This window comes from Mustelus asterias, chromosome 1, assembly GCF_964213995.1.
Source record: "Mustelus asterias chromosome 1, sMusAst1.hap1.1, whole genome shotgun sequence".
NCBI lineage: Eukaryota > Metazoa > Chordata > Chondrichthyes > Carcharhiniformes > Triakidae > Mustelus > Mustelus asterias.
This window is the reverse complement of record NC_135801.1, coordinates 99,269,406-99,284,599: the sequence shown is the minus strand read 5'-3', so window position 1 is coordinate 99,284,599 and position 15,194 is coordinate 99,269,406.

Here is a 15,194-nt window from a genome sequence, read left to right as displayed (position 1 = left end):
TGTCACATAAACACAATGACTACAAGAGCAGGTCAGAGGCTAGGAATACTGCGGCGAGTAACTCACCTCCTGACTCCCCAAATCCTATCCACCATCTACAAGGCACAAGTCAGGAGTGTGATGGAATACTCCCCACTCGTCTGGATGGGTGCAGCTCCAACACTCAAGAAGCTTGAAAGGATAAAGCAGCCCGCTTGATTGTCACCACAACTACAAACATCCATTCCCTCCATCACCAACGCTCAGTAGCAACAGTGTGTACTATCTACAAGATGCACTAACAATTCACCAAAGATCCTTAGACAGTACCTTCCAAACCCATGACCACTTCCATCTAAAAGGACAAGGGCAGCAGATACATGGGAACTCCACCACCTGCCAGTTCCCTTCCAAGCCACTCATCATCCTGACTTGGAAAAAATATCACTGTTTCTTCACAGTTGCTGGGTCAAAATCCTGGAATTCCCTCCCTAACAGCATTGTGGGTCAACCCACAGCACATGGACTGCAGCGATTTAAGAAGGCAGCTCACCACCACTGAATCAAGGGCGACTAGGGCTGGGCAACAAATACTGGTCAGCCAGTGACGCCTATGTCCCACGAATGAATTAAAAAAAAGGAAGTCCACCAATGCCTCTCCTTTCTCAGAAGGCTAAGGAAATTCGACATGTCCACTACGACTCTCACCATTTTCTACAGCTGCACCATAGAAAGCATCATTTCTGGTTGCATCACGGCTTGGTATTGCTCCGGCTCTGACCAAGACCGCAAGAAATTACAAAGGGTTGTGAACCTACCCCAGTCCATCACACAAACCAGCCTCCCATCCATTGACTCCATACACACTTCCTGCTGTCTAATCAAGGACCCCACGCATCCCGGAAACACTCTTCCATCTTCTTCCATCGGGAAAAAGATACAAAAGTCTGAGATCATGTACTGACCAACTCAAGATCTGCTTCTTCCCTGCTGCCATCAGACTTTTGAATGGTCCTATCATACATTAAGCTGATCTTTCTCTTTACCCTATCGGTAACTGCAACACTATATTCTGCACCCTATCTTTTCCTTCTCCTCTATGTACTCTATGAATGGAATGTTTTGACTGTAACAGCTTTCAAGGAATAATGTTTTTCACTGTATCCCAATAGATGTGACAATAATAAATCAATTCAATTCAATTTAAGAAGGCAGCACAGTGTTTTTTGGAGGGGGCTCTCACAAAGGTTGCTGGATGAAGTGGAGCAGAGGAGGGACACATTCTACCCCGCTCCAGGAGATGGCCATCCAGCAGGGTGACCACCCTATCTGAGATGCAGTGACAGCCCTCATCAGTGCAAGTGCACTCCAGAAGAGGACAAGCAGCAGTGTCAGAAGAAGATGAATGATCTTCTTCACTCATCCAGGGTAAATGAACCACCCATAATCTGAGTCTCTTGTTTTCAACTCCTCCCACCCTGTTGCTAGCACCCACTATTGATGGGCACTCCCTCAGCTGTATTATGTACTGACCTGGCTCTGGGATCCACCAACATTCTTCATGAGTCTGTTAGCAATCCCAGCAGCACCCATTCCTCAGTTTTCACACTGCTGGGACTGCTAAAGCTGCTGGCCATTCAGATTGGCTGACATCTCTCAAGGGTGAGACTTCCTCTCACTGAGGGGCAGAAGTCTCACTCTCAGGCTGCTTAGCTACTCAGGTCTGCTGGCTGCCGACCAGCAATTACAATGGGAGAACAGGAGGTGAGGAGGGAGATGACAAACAAGCATCCCCCGGGGAAATGTCGATAAGGTGGATAAGAAGACATAATGGATTGTTCTCTTTATTAGCTCATACAGAGAAACTAAGAGCTGGGAGGTTATGCCAGAACTTTAACATTTGTTAGGCCACAGCTCGAGTACTGAATACAAAACTGGTTGCTGCATTATAGGAAAGATATGATCACACAAGAGGGAAGCAAAGGACATTAATGAAGAACATTAGTTATGAGGAAAGATTACGAAGGTTAAATTTTATTTTTTGGAACATAAGAGGCTGTGGGGATATTTAATTGATATGTGTAAAATTATGAGCAGTTAGAGAAATAAAAGATCTAATTCACTGAACAGCGAGGTCAATAACTTTTTGTTCTTGAATTTTCTGCTTGGAGTCAGGTCCAACCCACAGTGTCACAACCTCCACCATGGATAAGGCAAACAGGCAGCTGGGTCATAATTGTACCCCATGTTTTGGGCACCAATTTGATCCACACCAGCCATCCAGCCAACTGGCTCCCCCAAGAAGGCTGAGTTGCTGTGGCAACACACATTTTTGTTCTTTGTAACCTGGAGTTGCAAATAATGATGGTAGTGGCACCAATTTTAATTCCATCACCTTACTGACTAGGAATCTCTCCTACTCTTTCCGCCTGCCATTGGCGATAAGAGCATATGTTGGAAGGACGTACAAGTTGATAATCAATCTGCTTGGCTGTATTATGAACGCACCTTCCTTGGTCATAAAGTCCTGGATGGGACTTAAGTTTAAGTTTTAAGTTTATTTATTAGTGTCACAAGTAGGCTTATATTAACATTGCAATGAAGTTATCGTGAAAATCCCCTAGTTACCACATTCCGGTGCCTGTTCGGGTACAATGATGCAGAATTTAGCATGGCCAATGCACCTAACCAGCATGTCTTTGGACTGTGGGAGGAAACCGGAGCACCCGGAGGAAATCCACGCAGACACGAGGAGAACGTGCAGATTCCGCACAGACAGTGACCCAAGCCAGGAATCGAACCTGGGTCCCTGGTGCTGTGAGGCAGCAGTGCTAACTACTGTGCCACCACGGCTTGATCTGGAGGCTCCTGGTTCAGGAGCAGGGACATTGCCTACAGCACCGCAGAGGAGCCATGCAGACACTAAATGGTCCATTTGATCCTGGCCTGTACTGAGATATCTGATTTAGGTAGTCAAGATAAGAAGGAGGCTTATAATTGGTATTAGTCCTCTTGGATTAGGAAAGGCAAATTAAAACTTACTGAAGTAGTTCACATCTATATACAGCCCGACCTAGACAACAACTAGGCTTGGGCTGACAAGTAGCAAGTAACATTCATGCTGCACAAGTGCCAGGCAATGACCATCTCCGACAAAGGAGAATTTCACCATCACTCCTTAATGTTGAGCATTATTTTTTAGTTTAAATATCCGATATTGAGAAAACTGAAACATAATATTTATATTTCTCTTATGAAACTGAAATTAACATTTGTGCCAGACAAGTGCCAGGCAGTGACCATCTTCAACAGGGGAGAATCTAACCATTGCCCCTTGGCGTTACGATTACTGAAACATTATCAAATCCTGGAGTTATCATTGACCAGAAACTGAACTGGATGAGTCATATATAAACAGTGGCTATGAGAACAGATCAGAGGATAGGAATCCTGTGACAAGTAACTCACCTCCTGACTCCCCAAAGCCTCTGCATCATCTACAAGGCACAAGTCCTCTGCTGCTAAGTGAACAAGATGACAACGCGTGATGGAATACTCCCCACTTGCCTGGATGAGTGCAACTCCAGTAACACTCAAGAAGCTCAACGCCATTCAGGACAAAGCAACCCACTTGATTGACGTTCCAGCCACAAACATTCAATTCTCCACCACCAGCTCACAGCAACAGGATGCACTGCAGGAACTCTCCAAGGCTCCGTAGACAGCACCTTCTAGACCCATGACCGCTACCATCTAGAAGAACAAGAGTAGCAGACACATGGGAACACCACCACATGGAAGTTCCCCTCCAAGTCACTCACCATCCTGACTTGGAAATATATTGCTGTTCCTTCACTGTTACTGGGTCAAAATCCTGGAACTCCCTCCCTGATAGCACTGTGGATGGATCTACACTACATGGACTGCAACGGTTCAAGAAGGCAGCTCACCATTACCTTCTCAAGGACAATTAGGTATGAGCAATAAATGCTGGCCTCACCAGTGATGCTCACATCCCATATGAATTTAGAAAAAAGATTTCCATGTGTAGAGGTTATTTTTGAATTTGAGTGAGTACAGCAATGTTGATATTCAGCTGTTTGATACACAGCTCTCCAAATTTTTCTATTTCCAATGGCTTCAACAAGTAGAAAATCAGAGGGGATGTGTAACAACAATTGATACTGTTGGTTTACACGACAACCCTAAGTCAGAATTATTCTCCTCAGTGTTACATGGAATTACTCATGAAGATGTTGCATGAGAATTACATCACACTGGACTGCCCTGTATGATTGAACAGCCTGCCAATAGCTCACTGTTAAGGTTTGGATATGGATAATAGCTGTTTGGGCAAGAGAGCAAAGGGTGACTAGTTTCCATGGTGATCCAACAAGGAGTCAATGGGATTGATAATGTGCTTCTTATTTAGATGCTTCATGTGCCTGCACACGAATGAGCTGCCCATGCCCCATATTACAAGGTTAGCTGATTTAAATATGTCTCATTGCTCCTGGCACATTGTATGCAATGTGCTGGGAGCACTTCTGGGTCAGATTCCAGAGGTTTGGACACCAGCAAGCGATGAATCTGTTACTTACCTATGGAGCGTTGTCATCTTGTTCACTCAGCAGCAGAGGGGGAGGATTAATCAGGGCGACAATAAAGCACTTCAGCCTTTTGATGCCAAACCAGAGAAAGAGGAGGCAGCTCACAGAAGCTTATTAAAAGCAAAAGGCCACAAACTCAAATATTTTTTACGCCACTAATGAACAATGGATTTGAGCATAGAATCTAAACTGATATTTCAGCTCTGAGAGAATGAGGTGCTGCCTTTCCTTGGAAATGCTTAACCAATGTCCTTTCTATTTGCCCAGATGTTCATTAAATGTCCTTTGCTGCTTCTCAAGAGCAGTGTGCAAAAAAAGAAAGTAAACGCAGATGTTGGGAATATGGAACCAAAACAAAAAGTGCTGGAAGCAGTCAATAGGGGCAGGCAGCATTTGTGCAGAGAATCAATATTTTGGATATGAAGTCTTCTCCTAACACTCCGACCAACATTCCTCCCTTGACCAACATTACTAAAAACAGACTGGGAGTGAAATTGGTCTTGGGCAGCAGCACAATAAAAGGTGTCAGAAAATCAATGAAATGGACAAAAAAATCAGGAGGGCTATAAAATGGGCTACTGATTTGAGAGTGCGCCTTCTGCAGTACTGCCCAAGACCATTTTCATCCTCATTCCCTGGTCATTGCCTTGATTTCTGGTGCTGGAACTGTGCTATGCACATTGCCTAGCCAACAACAGGACCTTCAAAAAAGTAATCATAGAAGCAAGACGGGAGTAGGTCATTTCGCCCTTCGAGCCTGCTCCACCATTCATTTTGATCATGACTGATCATCAAATTCAGTTGTAAAGCAAGTCCGAGAGATAGGCTGCTGGTGGCTTGGCCATGTTAGGAGTCCTGAATGGCTTGGCCATGTTAGGAACTGCTCAATGGGCAAATTGTCCTTTCCCGACCATTGGCTGCAATTCTCCCAAAAGCACTGAATTGGCGGGAAAATTGTTCAAGATCTCGACTGATTTTCCAGTTCAGCTTCTCACCTGCATCTCTGCACTCTGTGCACTGCAGAGGGCCCAGCCGTGATTCTCATTAAAAACCCAGGGGGGCCGGAGTTTGACAGTTCTGGAATTCTGCGCATGCACGGTGGCCCCAATCTGTCAGACTCCCCGTTTGTTAGTCAGCTCAATCACTGGCCAGCCTGGGAGCCCCGCAGTGCTGCCCCTCCAGCGCTCCCCCCAATGCCCCCACAACAATTCCTGGGCCAGCCCTGACCCTTCCCTATCCCGGAGCACCCCAATATCCAGCCCCCACACTCCCAGCAATGGTGATCCCCCCCCCCCCCTCGCTGACACCACATGGGGTCAGACCCCCTTGGGAGGCAAGACCCCTCCACGGCAGACCATCCCCCCCAAGCCCACCCCAATCGCTGCCCTCCCTCCATCCCAGATTGATCGCCATGCAGAGTGGCAGCGGGACCCCTCCATCCTCACCGATCGCCTCTCGGTCCTGCCCACAAAAGGCCCCGTCCCCTTGGCACTGCCTGATGCCCAGTGGGCAGTGCCAATGTGCCCCCTGGGCATGGGCACTTTGCCCCTTGTCGGGACACAGGCTGGCACTGCCAGGGTGCCCATGCCTTGGGGGCACCAACGGCTCCACTTCCTGACCCCCTGGGGGGCCTCAATTGCCCCCCCTTCATTCTGGCGCGGTCTCCCACTAGTTCCCCGAATGTGGGGAGCTTGTCTGAACCCGCTGGAATGAAGTACTCCTGGTGGGGTGGGAGATTCAATCAGGACCAGTCAGTTCCCGATAATTACATTGAAAACATATTTAAAATACATTTAAAATAGATTCAGATGACTTACCTGTCTTCCCACCGGTTTCCAACGTGGTCTGACCGGCGACCGTTCGCTGGCTCTGGGAGATGTGCATGGTTTCCGGCGCATGAGCAGATCCGCATCTCCCACCGCGACCCGCCAGAAAAGTTGTACATCACGATGGGAGAATCGCTGTCATAATTTCTTTCTAAACATACTTAAAACCTGACCACAGTAGGCTTGAAATTGCACTTTTGTTCAACAATGTAAGTCATATGCCCACACTTACACACCTTGGATAGAATTTAATCCTCCCCCCCAAATCTCTAACTCCGAGTGTAGGCTGGGAGGTGGGAAGGCTGTATAATCAGATGGTAAGGCGCAGGATGGAGAAGGCTTCACCTTCCCAATACCTCTCAATTATATCAAGGTTGTGAAGGATGGCATTCCTGTCCAGAGGCCAATTGAGGCCAGTAAACGGCCATTTATAGGTCTCATCTTGCCGCCACTCATAAAATGGCTACTGTTCTGAAGTCTGCTGCAGCCCCAACATTGAATGTCGTGGCATGGCTGCAATTGAAGGGCTGTCAGCCCTCTGATCAGTTGTCAGCTCTTGGAGATAGGATCTTCTCCTTTAAAGGCACAGGAATCTGGAAGGAAGGCAGTTAACTGGCTGATTGGCATTTAATTCCATCAGCCTTCCATCAGAAATGGTTGGGGCAAGGTTGCTCATTTCTTTCTGGCCAGTAGATAGGGTCACCATCTTGGCCATTAAATTCAACCCCATATGTATTAGTAATAGCAACGTCAATTACAACAGGGTAACAACTTCAGGATACGCAACATGCGAAAGATGTATGAAAATATACATATGATATCCCCATCACGGATCTTTTGTTCTTTCTCCATACCATTATGGGCATGAACCTAATGATGTCACTGGCGAGGGGTGGGGAAGATCCGCGATCGCAATCTCACTGGTGAGATCTGCAACGTCTGGATCTTGAGACCGTGCCGGCTTTAGCAAGGATGCCGCACATGGACTCAAGATTGCCCCCACAGGATTCCCAGGGTGCTAGACAAGGTAGATGCTGAGAGGATGTCTCCCCTTGTGGAAGAGTCTAGGACTAGAGGACATACTCTCAGAATAAAGGATCACCCGCTTCAAACAGAAATGAGGAGGAATTTTGTCACTCAGATGGTGGTGCATCTGTGGAATTCTTTATCGCAGAGAGTCGTGGAGGTTGGGTTCAATAAGTAAGTTCAAGGCTGAGATGCACAGATTTTTAATCAGTAAGGGAATCAAGGGTTATGGGTGTAAAACAGGAAAATGGAGTTGAGGATTCTATCAGATCAGCTGTGATCTCTTTGAATGGTGGCGCAGAGTAGATGGGCTGAATGGCCTACTTCTGTTCCTACATCTTATGGGCTGCAGATTTTGGTGCCCACCGACCTCCCATATTATGGTACCGCGGATACCTGCCCTATTTTACATGCAGCCACAAGGAAAAACATGCCTGGCAGGGGCATGTGAAATGCCCTCTGTTTCTTTCTCCACAGATGTTTGCTTGATTTGCTGAGCATTTTCAGCACTTTTTGTTTTAATTTCAGATTTCCATCCCACAAGGTCTGTGGTTTTTATCTTTTGCACTAGGGTACTAACAATCACTAGTTGCAGATCTCCTACATATACTTCAGGTCACTCTTGCCCAGGAAATAGGTTTATATCTATAAATCACAATTGTTTGTATTCTAAAATTGCTACTGAGCGAGTAAACTGAAAATATTTCTACTTCCGTGTGCACAATGACCTCGATACTAATCCCTTTATGGTGAGTAGGAAGGTCCAGCACTGGGGTTAAAAAATCAAATGCACACAAAATGACCCCAACCGACTGTGCACACACCCACCACCCCTTTTATGTCACAGCTCATTTTAGCATAACGTTGTCAGGATACAGGATGCCTAATTTACCTGCTCAAACAAGGTAAATTAGGCATCAAGGTAGATTAGGCATCCTCGCTTGAGAGCGAGGGCCGAATCTTTGCTCCCTACTCTGATCAGTCAATTCCGGACTACGCGAACCCAACTTGGGAGAAAGTGCCTGAAATTTTGATTTTTTTGTTCTGGGGCATGGACCTTGTGGGTGGATATCACATTAATCCTCTATAAAAATTTGGTTCTCATCGCTGACATCAGAGACAGCTAATCTCTTTATGACCACTTGAAGCCGTCAATCAAACTGTGAACTTACAAGCTCCCCAGCTGTGATAACAATAGGTTGTGGAAGCAATCAAGGACACTAACTGTAACAGGCTTATGTTAATCACCATCCACTGAATTTGCAAAACCTGATACTTTTCAACTGTAGGCTGACCGAATTTCCCAAAATGTAATGCCTAATGCCCTCAAGTTGCTTTTTTCCCCACAGAGAAAATGGCATGAACTGTGTTCTGGAGGGTGGGACATCCAGATCCCAGGCCCAAGCACCATTTTGACCAAGGCACCGAGTCCTTCTGAATCAACAGAATTTAGGTTTACGTGTTCAGAGATGATTTGCAGCAGGAATACTGAAGGTAATAAATTATCAACACTGTCAATGTCAAAGAAATATTAATATTCATCTTAGTAAAGCAACTAATTAAACTTAGCACTTAAGGAGATTGTCTTACTAAACCATCAGTCATATCCAAACGGCCAATTTGAAGTTTAGATGAGGAAAACTCTTTTAAACTTTGCAGTGTGTGCCTCAATGTAAAATAATAAAAACTTTGAAAATATCTGGCTTGAATCATAAACTTTGGAGTCAAAGTATCACAATCAAAAATCTAAAGCCCAATGAGAAATATTAGATGATGACAGTTTAATCTATCCTTTGGTAAAGTTGTTATGATGGATGTGTAATCATATGCATGGAGTGTTGTTGGGAAAATAGCAAGTAACTGTTTAGTTCTCCGATCGTGTATATAGCAATGTGTCTAGAGTGACAATATGTATGCAAATATTGATTTTGGAGCTTACACCTGATTCTTGCAGAATAATTTAACATTAAGAATTTTAAAATATTCTAACAGGGAAACAGAAAAGTAATTTTTATACACAGCTTGAAAGCAACCTTTCAACCTGTTTATTTTATTCATATCAGGTAGTATATTGCACAAAAAACAAAGCTCTAATCACAAGACAATCATTTTGCAACTAAGATCATGAAACTTCACCATTATTGCTTTCATGAGAGAAAAATATCTTATTATTACCAGAGGGAAACCCTGGTAAGGTAACCTGTTAAGACTCCCCACACCATCAACTAATTAAGAGTTCCTTTTCAGACATAAATCCTTGCGGATTAAAGATAATGAGGATACTATTTAGAGGTACTGTAACTCCGTCTGGAAGAACATAGATTTACACAGAATGTGTGCTAATTCACATGGCTGAATATATATAGAGATACTTGTTCACTTGTGAACTGAAGGATCTGCCTTTATCAATAGATAATTATAAGTGCGTGAAATAACCATTCAAAATAGGCATCTTCTAATTCACTATTTTACATTTTTTTTCACAATTTATTTCCTGGACATTGAAACACTGCATTACATAATATAACAAAAGAGACATGAACAAAACATTTATTTCAGCTTCTGAAAGGTTCTGGAGGAAGTATTTTTTGCTGTTATTTCAAAGCTGAATAGATCAGCAGCCTGGGAATCAAAAATTCTGGGACATTGCCAGAGAGTCAAAGCTATGGAGCAAATGATCAAAGCTATAGAGTTCTCTTCTCAGCAGATTACAAATAGTTTTCAATCAAAAACTTGATCCTAAAATCTCAAGAAATTGCCTACTTTTTTGACAGAGCATTCTAGTCTGGGTTCATTCACTACAAAACGTGTGTTAAATAGCCAATAAGAGAAACAGCAAATGATGGAAGTACTATACTCAGCAAGTTGGGCAACATCTGTGGAGAGAGAGAGAAACAGAGTTATTGGGAGGTATTTTCTGGCCATTGGCTGGTGGCGGAATCTTCCCAGTCCGCAAACGTGACTCCCTGGAGCCTATGTCCTGGGATTCCAGGAAAAGGAAAGTTTTGGGGGTCTCAGGTCGGGAAGAGTAAGGGAGGTCTGGGGGATGGACAGTATGTGTTTGGGATGTAGGGGACAGGCCAGGGCTGCAGGGGAGGGATGTGGTGTAGGGCGGTGGGGAATGGGTTGTGGTGAGGGAAGGTAACAGCGATTCCCGGATCTTAAGTTAATAGTGGGTTTCTGAAGGGCCACATTCACACCCGGGTCTAAACCCAATTATTTTCAAGCTTCCCCCATACCCAGAAATGTCTCCCACCAGCCTGAAAATTGAGGTTGGGCAGGAAACAACCCTTAAGTGGCAAATAACTGGTCACTTAAGGGCCTCAACTGGGGCAAGGATGGACAGCCCATCTGAAGCCTTGATCATCCCAGCATGAAATTGCCATGAGGTTGGGACAGGTGGGAACCCAGCGGGACACACATTTGTGCTATTTCACATTCACCTCCCACCTACAAACCCACTGGCAGGCGAGCATAAGATTCAGGCTATGGTCTTTGTCACACTTGGGAGGCCAAACATAGATTGGGTGATCGCTTTGGGGTACACCTCCTGTCAGTCGGCAAGTGGGATGCTGAGCTTCGCATTTTAATTCCCTGTTCCACTTTCATTGACCTTTCTGTTCTTGGCCTCCAGCAGCGTTCCAATGAATCCCAAATAAACTTTGAAGAACAGCATCTCATCTTTTGATTTGGATCTTCACAGCCTTCATAACTCAACAATGTGTTCAACAAGTTTGGATCACAACCACTGCTCCCATTGTTTTTAGAAGATGAGTTATTGGAAATGATTCTGCTAGCGCTATTTATACCTTCTCCAGACTGTTCCTTTTTTTCTTTATTTGTCCCATTACCATCTTTTTCCTGGAACTGAAATTTAAACCCTCCTGTCTTCCACTCTACCTTTCAGTTCTTTGTCCCCACCACCCACCCACACTCTTCCCCCACATTCACACACACTTTATCCTGTCTCTGTACTTGTTTAAAACCTGTTAACAGCGCTAATGTTTTTCCAGTTTTAATGAAAGATCATCAACTTGAAATGTTAACTTCATTATTTTTCTTTCCACAGCTGCTGCCTGACCTTCGGAACATTTCCAGAATGTACTGCTTTTATTGCAGATTTCCAGCATCTGCAGAATTCTGGCAGCATGGTGGCACAGTGGTTAGCATTGTTGGCTGTGTGGAGTTTGCACATTCTCCCCGTGTCTGCGTGGGTTTCCTCTGGGTGCTCCGGTTTCCTCCCACAGTCTGAAAGATGTGCTGGTTAGGTGGAATGACCCGAACAGGCGCTGGAGTGTGGCGACTAGGGGAATTTCACAATAACTTCATTGCAGTGTTAATGTAAGCCTTGTGACTAATAAATAAACTTTAACTTTTAACTTTATTTTTTTATAGTTCATTAAGCAGGGTTTCAAAGAGAAATTGTGCAGTCAAAAGTGAGGACCAAAAGGTGAATTATAAGCCTTTTATTCTGGGCACTGATTAGTCTCGGGAACTTTGCAATCTGCAGTAAGCATTTTCACCATGGTGATGGGGCAGGATAATTCTGATGGGTTCCTCCTGGTGAGACAGCCTATGTGGTCAGGGACTCCTGGATGATCACAGTGTTAAATTATAAAACTGTCAATCACCTGGGACTAACTTTAACTCCAAACCAAAGCATCCTTTTCTGAGGAATTGAAGGATTAAGCGTACGCCTGTCCTGAATATTGGGTCGTTAGGTACAAAAAAGGAATTACCCTGGAAGCTGCTAACTCCAATTCCCTCAAGGAAAAACAAATTGATTCCATTTGTCTTGGGACACTTCATCTACACCACATGCAGTGGCCCAATGTCCATGATAATACTTTATGTAAATAGGCTGGACACTAATCTCTCTGACAGCAGGGAATACCTTCGAGAGGATACTGGTTCTCAGAGGAACAGTATTAGACAGCAACCAACATGTTTTTGGTAGTGAGGAAGTTGACAGTGATGACCTGTGGATTTTCTCAAACAGAAGGCCTGCAGCTAGAATTTGAATTTGATCATGATTGTGACTTTCGACCACTGTGCTACAAATGTGCAACTGTATTTCTGTTACTCCTGGTACTGTGGCCATCCTATGTAGACAGGATGAAGGAGGTGCACTGCTGGTCCAGAAAAACATCTGTTCAGTGTAAAGCATGATTAGTGTCTACTAGAAATGAGCAACCTCTCTTCCACCATTGCCACAAGGGAAAATTAGAATTGTTCGTAAGGCATATTGTTGAAGGGGCAATCTTTGGGGAAAGATAACAATTTTGTTGATAGATTGAATAAGGGTGAATTCAGATATCCCCAAATTATTCTTTTGGAAGATACCTGGGATTAATCTGAATTGTCTGTTTCTCATTAAATTGTGGTTGCTTTGGTCTTTTCTCCACCTCCTTTTCTGTGTCATTATTAAGCATTCGCAAGCTAGAAGTACTGCAACAAAAAAAAAACAAAGGATGCTGAAAATACTTAGCTGATCAGTAAGTGCCTGTGAAGAGAATCGATAAATTCATGTTTCAGGTGTAGACATTTTGTCAAAGATAAAAGCTTCAAACCCTAAGGATGTGTACTTTTCTTCAGTAATATATAGCTCCTGTATCATGGGAGAATTGCTGCCAGGGAGAGAGAAGTATTTACTTGATGGAGATTGCTTTTCATAATTGCGTATCTAGTGGAACTTGTTGAAACAGGTTTCGTTATGGTGAGACCATGTTTCGAATGGTATACGAGACTGGCCTTTGACTTAGGTTGTGACTCTGTTTTATATTATTTTATTTGTAGTTGTTATGTTCAACATTGAATTCAAATTTGATAATGAAGAGGACAAAGCTTATATCTAGAATCTTGTAATAAATATTTTGCTCTGATGGTCTAATTTTCTCCTTCGAATCTGTAGAGAACAGCTGGAAGAAACATTGCTGGAGATCAGTTATTCAAAGGGAAAATTAAAGGATGCAGAGTTTTGGATGAAAGCTGACAGCTGGGTAAAGACAACTGCTGAGGTAGCTCCAAGTATTGCTTCCTTCGGTGAAGGATATGTGGAGGTCAGGCGTAGCATGTGCTACAGAACAAAATTGCATTTCTTGTGATGGAGTGATTCTCTGAAGCAGTCATCGCTGAAAAAAGCAAACTGAAAAAATCTACCCATTGATCATGGGGGCAAGTGACCAAAACATTCAGAGGGGAATGCGAAGAAAGGTTCTGTAAATTATATATTGGCCACTGAAAAGAAGGAAATGACTTAATTGTGCACACACCAAGTATTTGCACGACATCATGACACCACATCTCCCTACAGTCTGCAAAGAATTTTCCAAACATTCACATGTAACAAAGGGCTACACGGTGGCACAGTGGTTAGCATTGCTGCCTCACAGCACCAAGGACCCAGGTTCAGTTCTGGTCTTGAGCCTGTGTGGAGTTTGTACATTCTCCCCATGTTTGCGTGCGTTTCCTCTGGATGCTCCGGTTTCCTCCCACAGTCCAAAGATGTGTGGGTTAGGTTGATTGGCCATGCTAAATTGCCCTTTGGTGTCCCAAGGTGTGTGGGTTAGGTGGATACCAATGGCATAGGGCAGGGAGGTGGGTCTGGGTAAGATATTTTGTCGGAGAGTTGGTGCAGACTCAATGGGCCGAATGGCCTCCTTCTGCACTGCAGGGATTCTATGGAAAGTCTTACCCCTTTTTAAAATATATTCTTCCACAGGATGTGGGTGTTGCCAGCCTGCCTGCATTTTTTCCCATCCCTGATTGCAATTGAGAACGTGATGGAGTGACACCTTCTTCAACCGCTGCAGTGCCTTTACCTTACCCTCTCATTACAATAAATAAGATCTCACTTGTGAACTTTCACGTGTCTAAAATATAATGACCCATTGGTTGATACATGGCCATTTTTATATCACACACAATCAAGAGGAAAAGGTTTATCCTACCATTCGCTGTTCTGATTTTCAGCCGAATCAAAAATTACGATTTCTGTGGTTAAATATTAAGCGAAGATATGGAAAAGATGGAATACAGCCTGCTGAAAAGGATGACTTATTACAAGATGTTGAGAACACATTTAGTCTTCTTGGTGAATGCCTTCAAGACAACTAGATGATTAGAATTAAGATTTATAGCCCAACAGTTTCTTGAAAAGTAGTAGTCCTCAAAGTCGCACTATTATGTCTGCTTTATCCAGAGGAAAAGGTGTTCAAATTCTGGCATCCACATTAGTTTTTTTTAATATTCTGGAGCTTATTATACTCATATATAAAGCAGTAACAACCAAAATCACAAGTGGTTTTAAATCAAAAGAACCTCCCTTGTAACTTAGTTATTGATCCAACTAATCAAAGGTGTCCTATTCCTACCTCAGGCAAAGTCATACTCAAATACAAGCTATAAAACTTTTCAACACAATTAGTTTCTTTTCAACGTACTCTTGGACAAATGTTACAGAACTTTACAATATCTGTTATTATCTCAGTGCAAAATCTGAGATTTGTGATGTCCATAATTTGGCTGCATAAATCCGTGAAAAATTTGTGCACAATGTTAGCAGATAGACACTACACGCATTTGTGCAACATTATTTTGTTTGCTATTTTAATGGATGCATTAACTAATTTAAAATAAATAGTTTAATGGATTTGTTAATATAGCAATGTAGTGCCTCATAAACACATTAAATGTTTCTATGCTAATATCATGGTGTCATTTTGGCATACAAAAGTTTCATCATTATTTATAA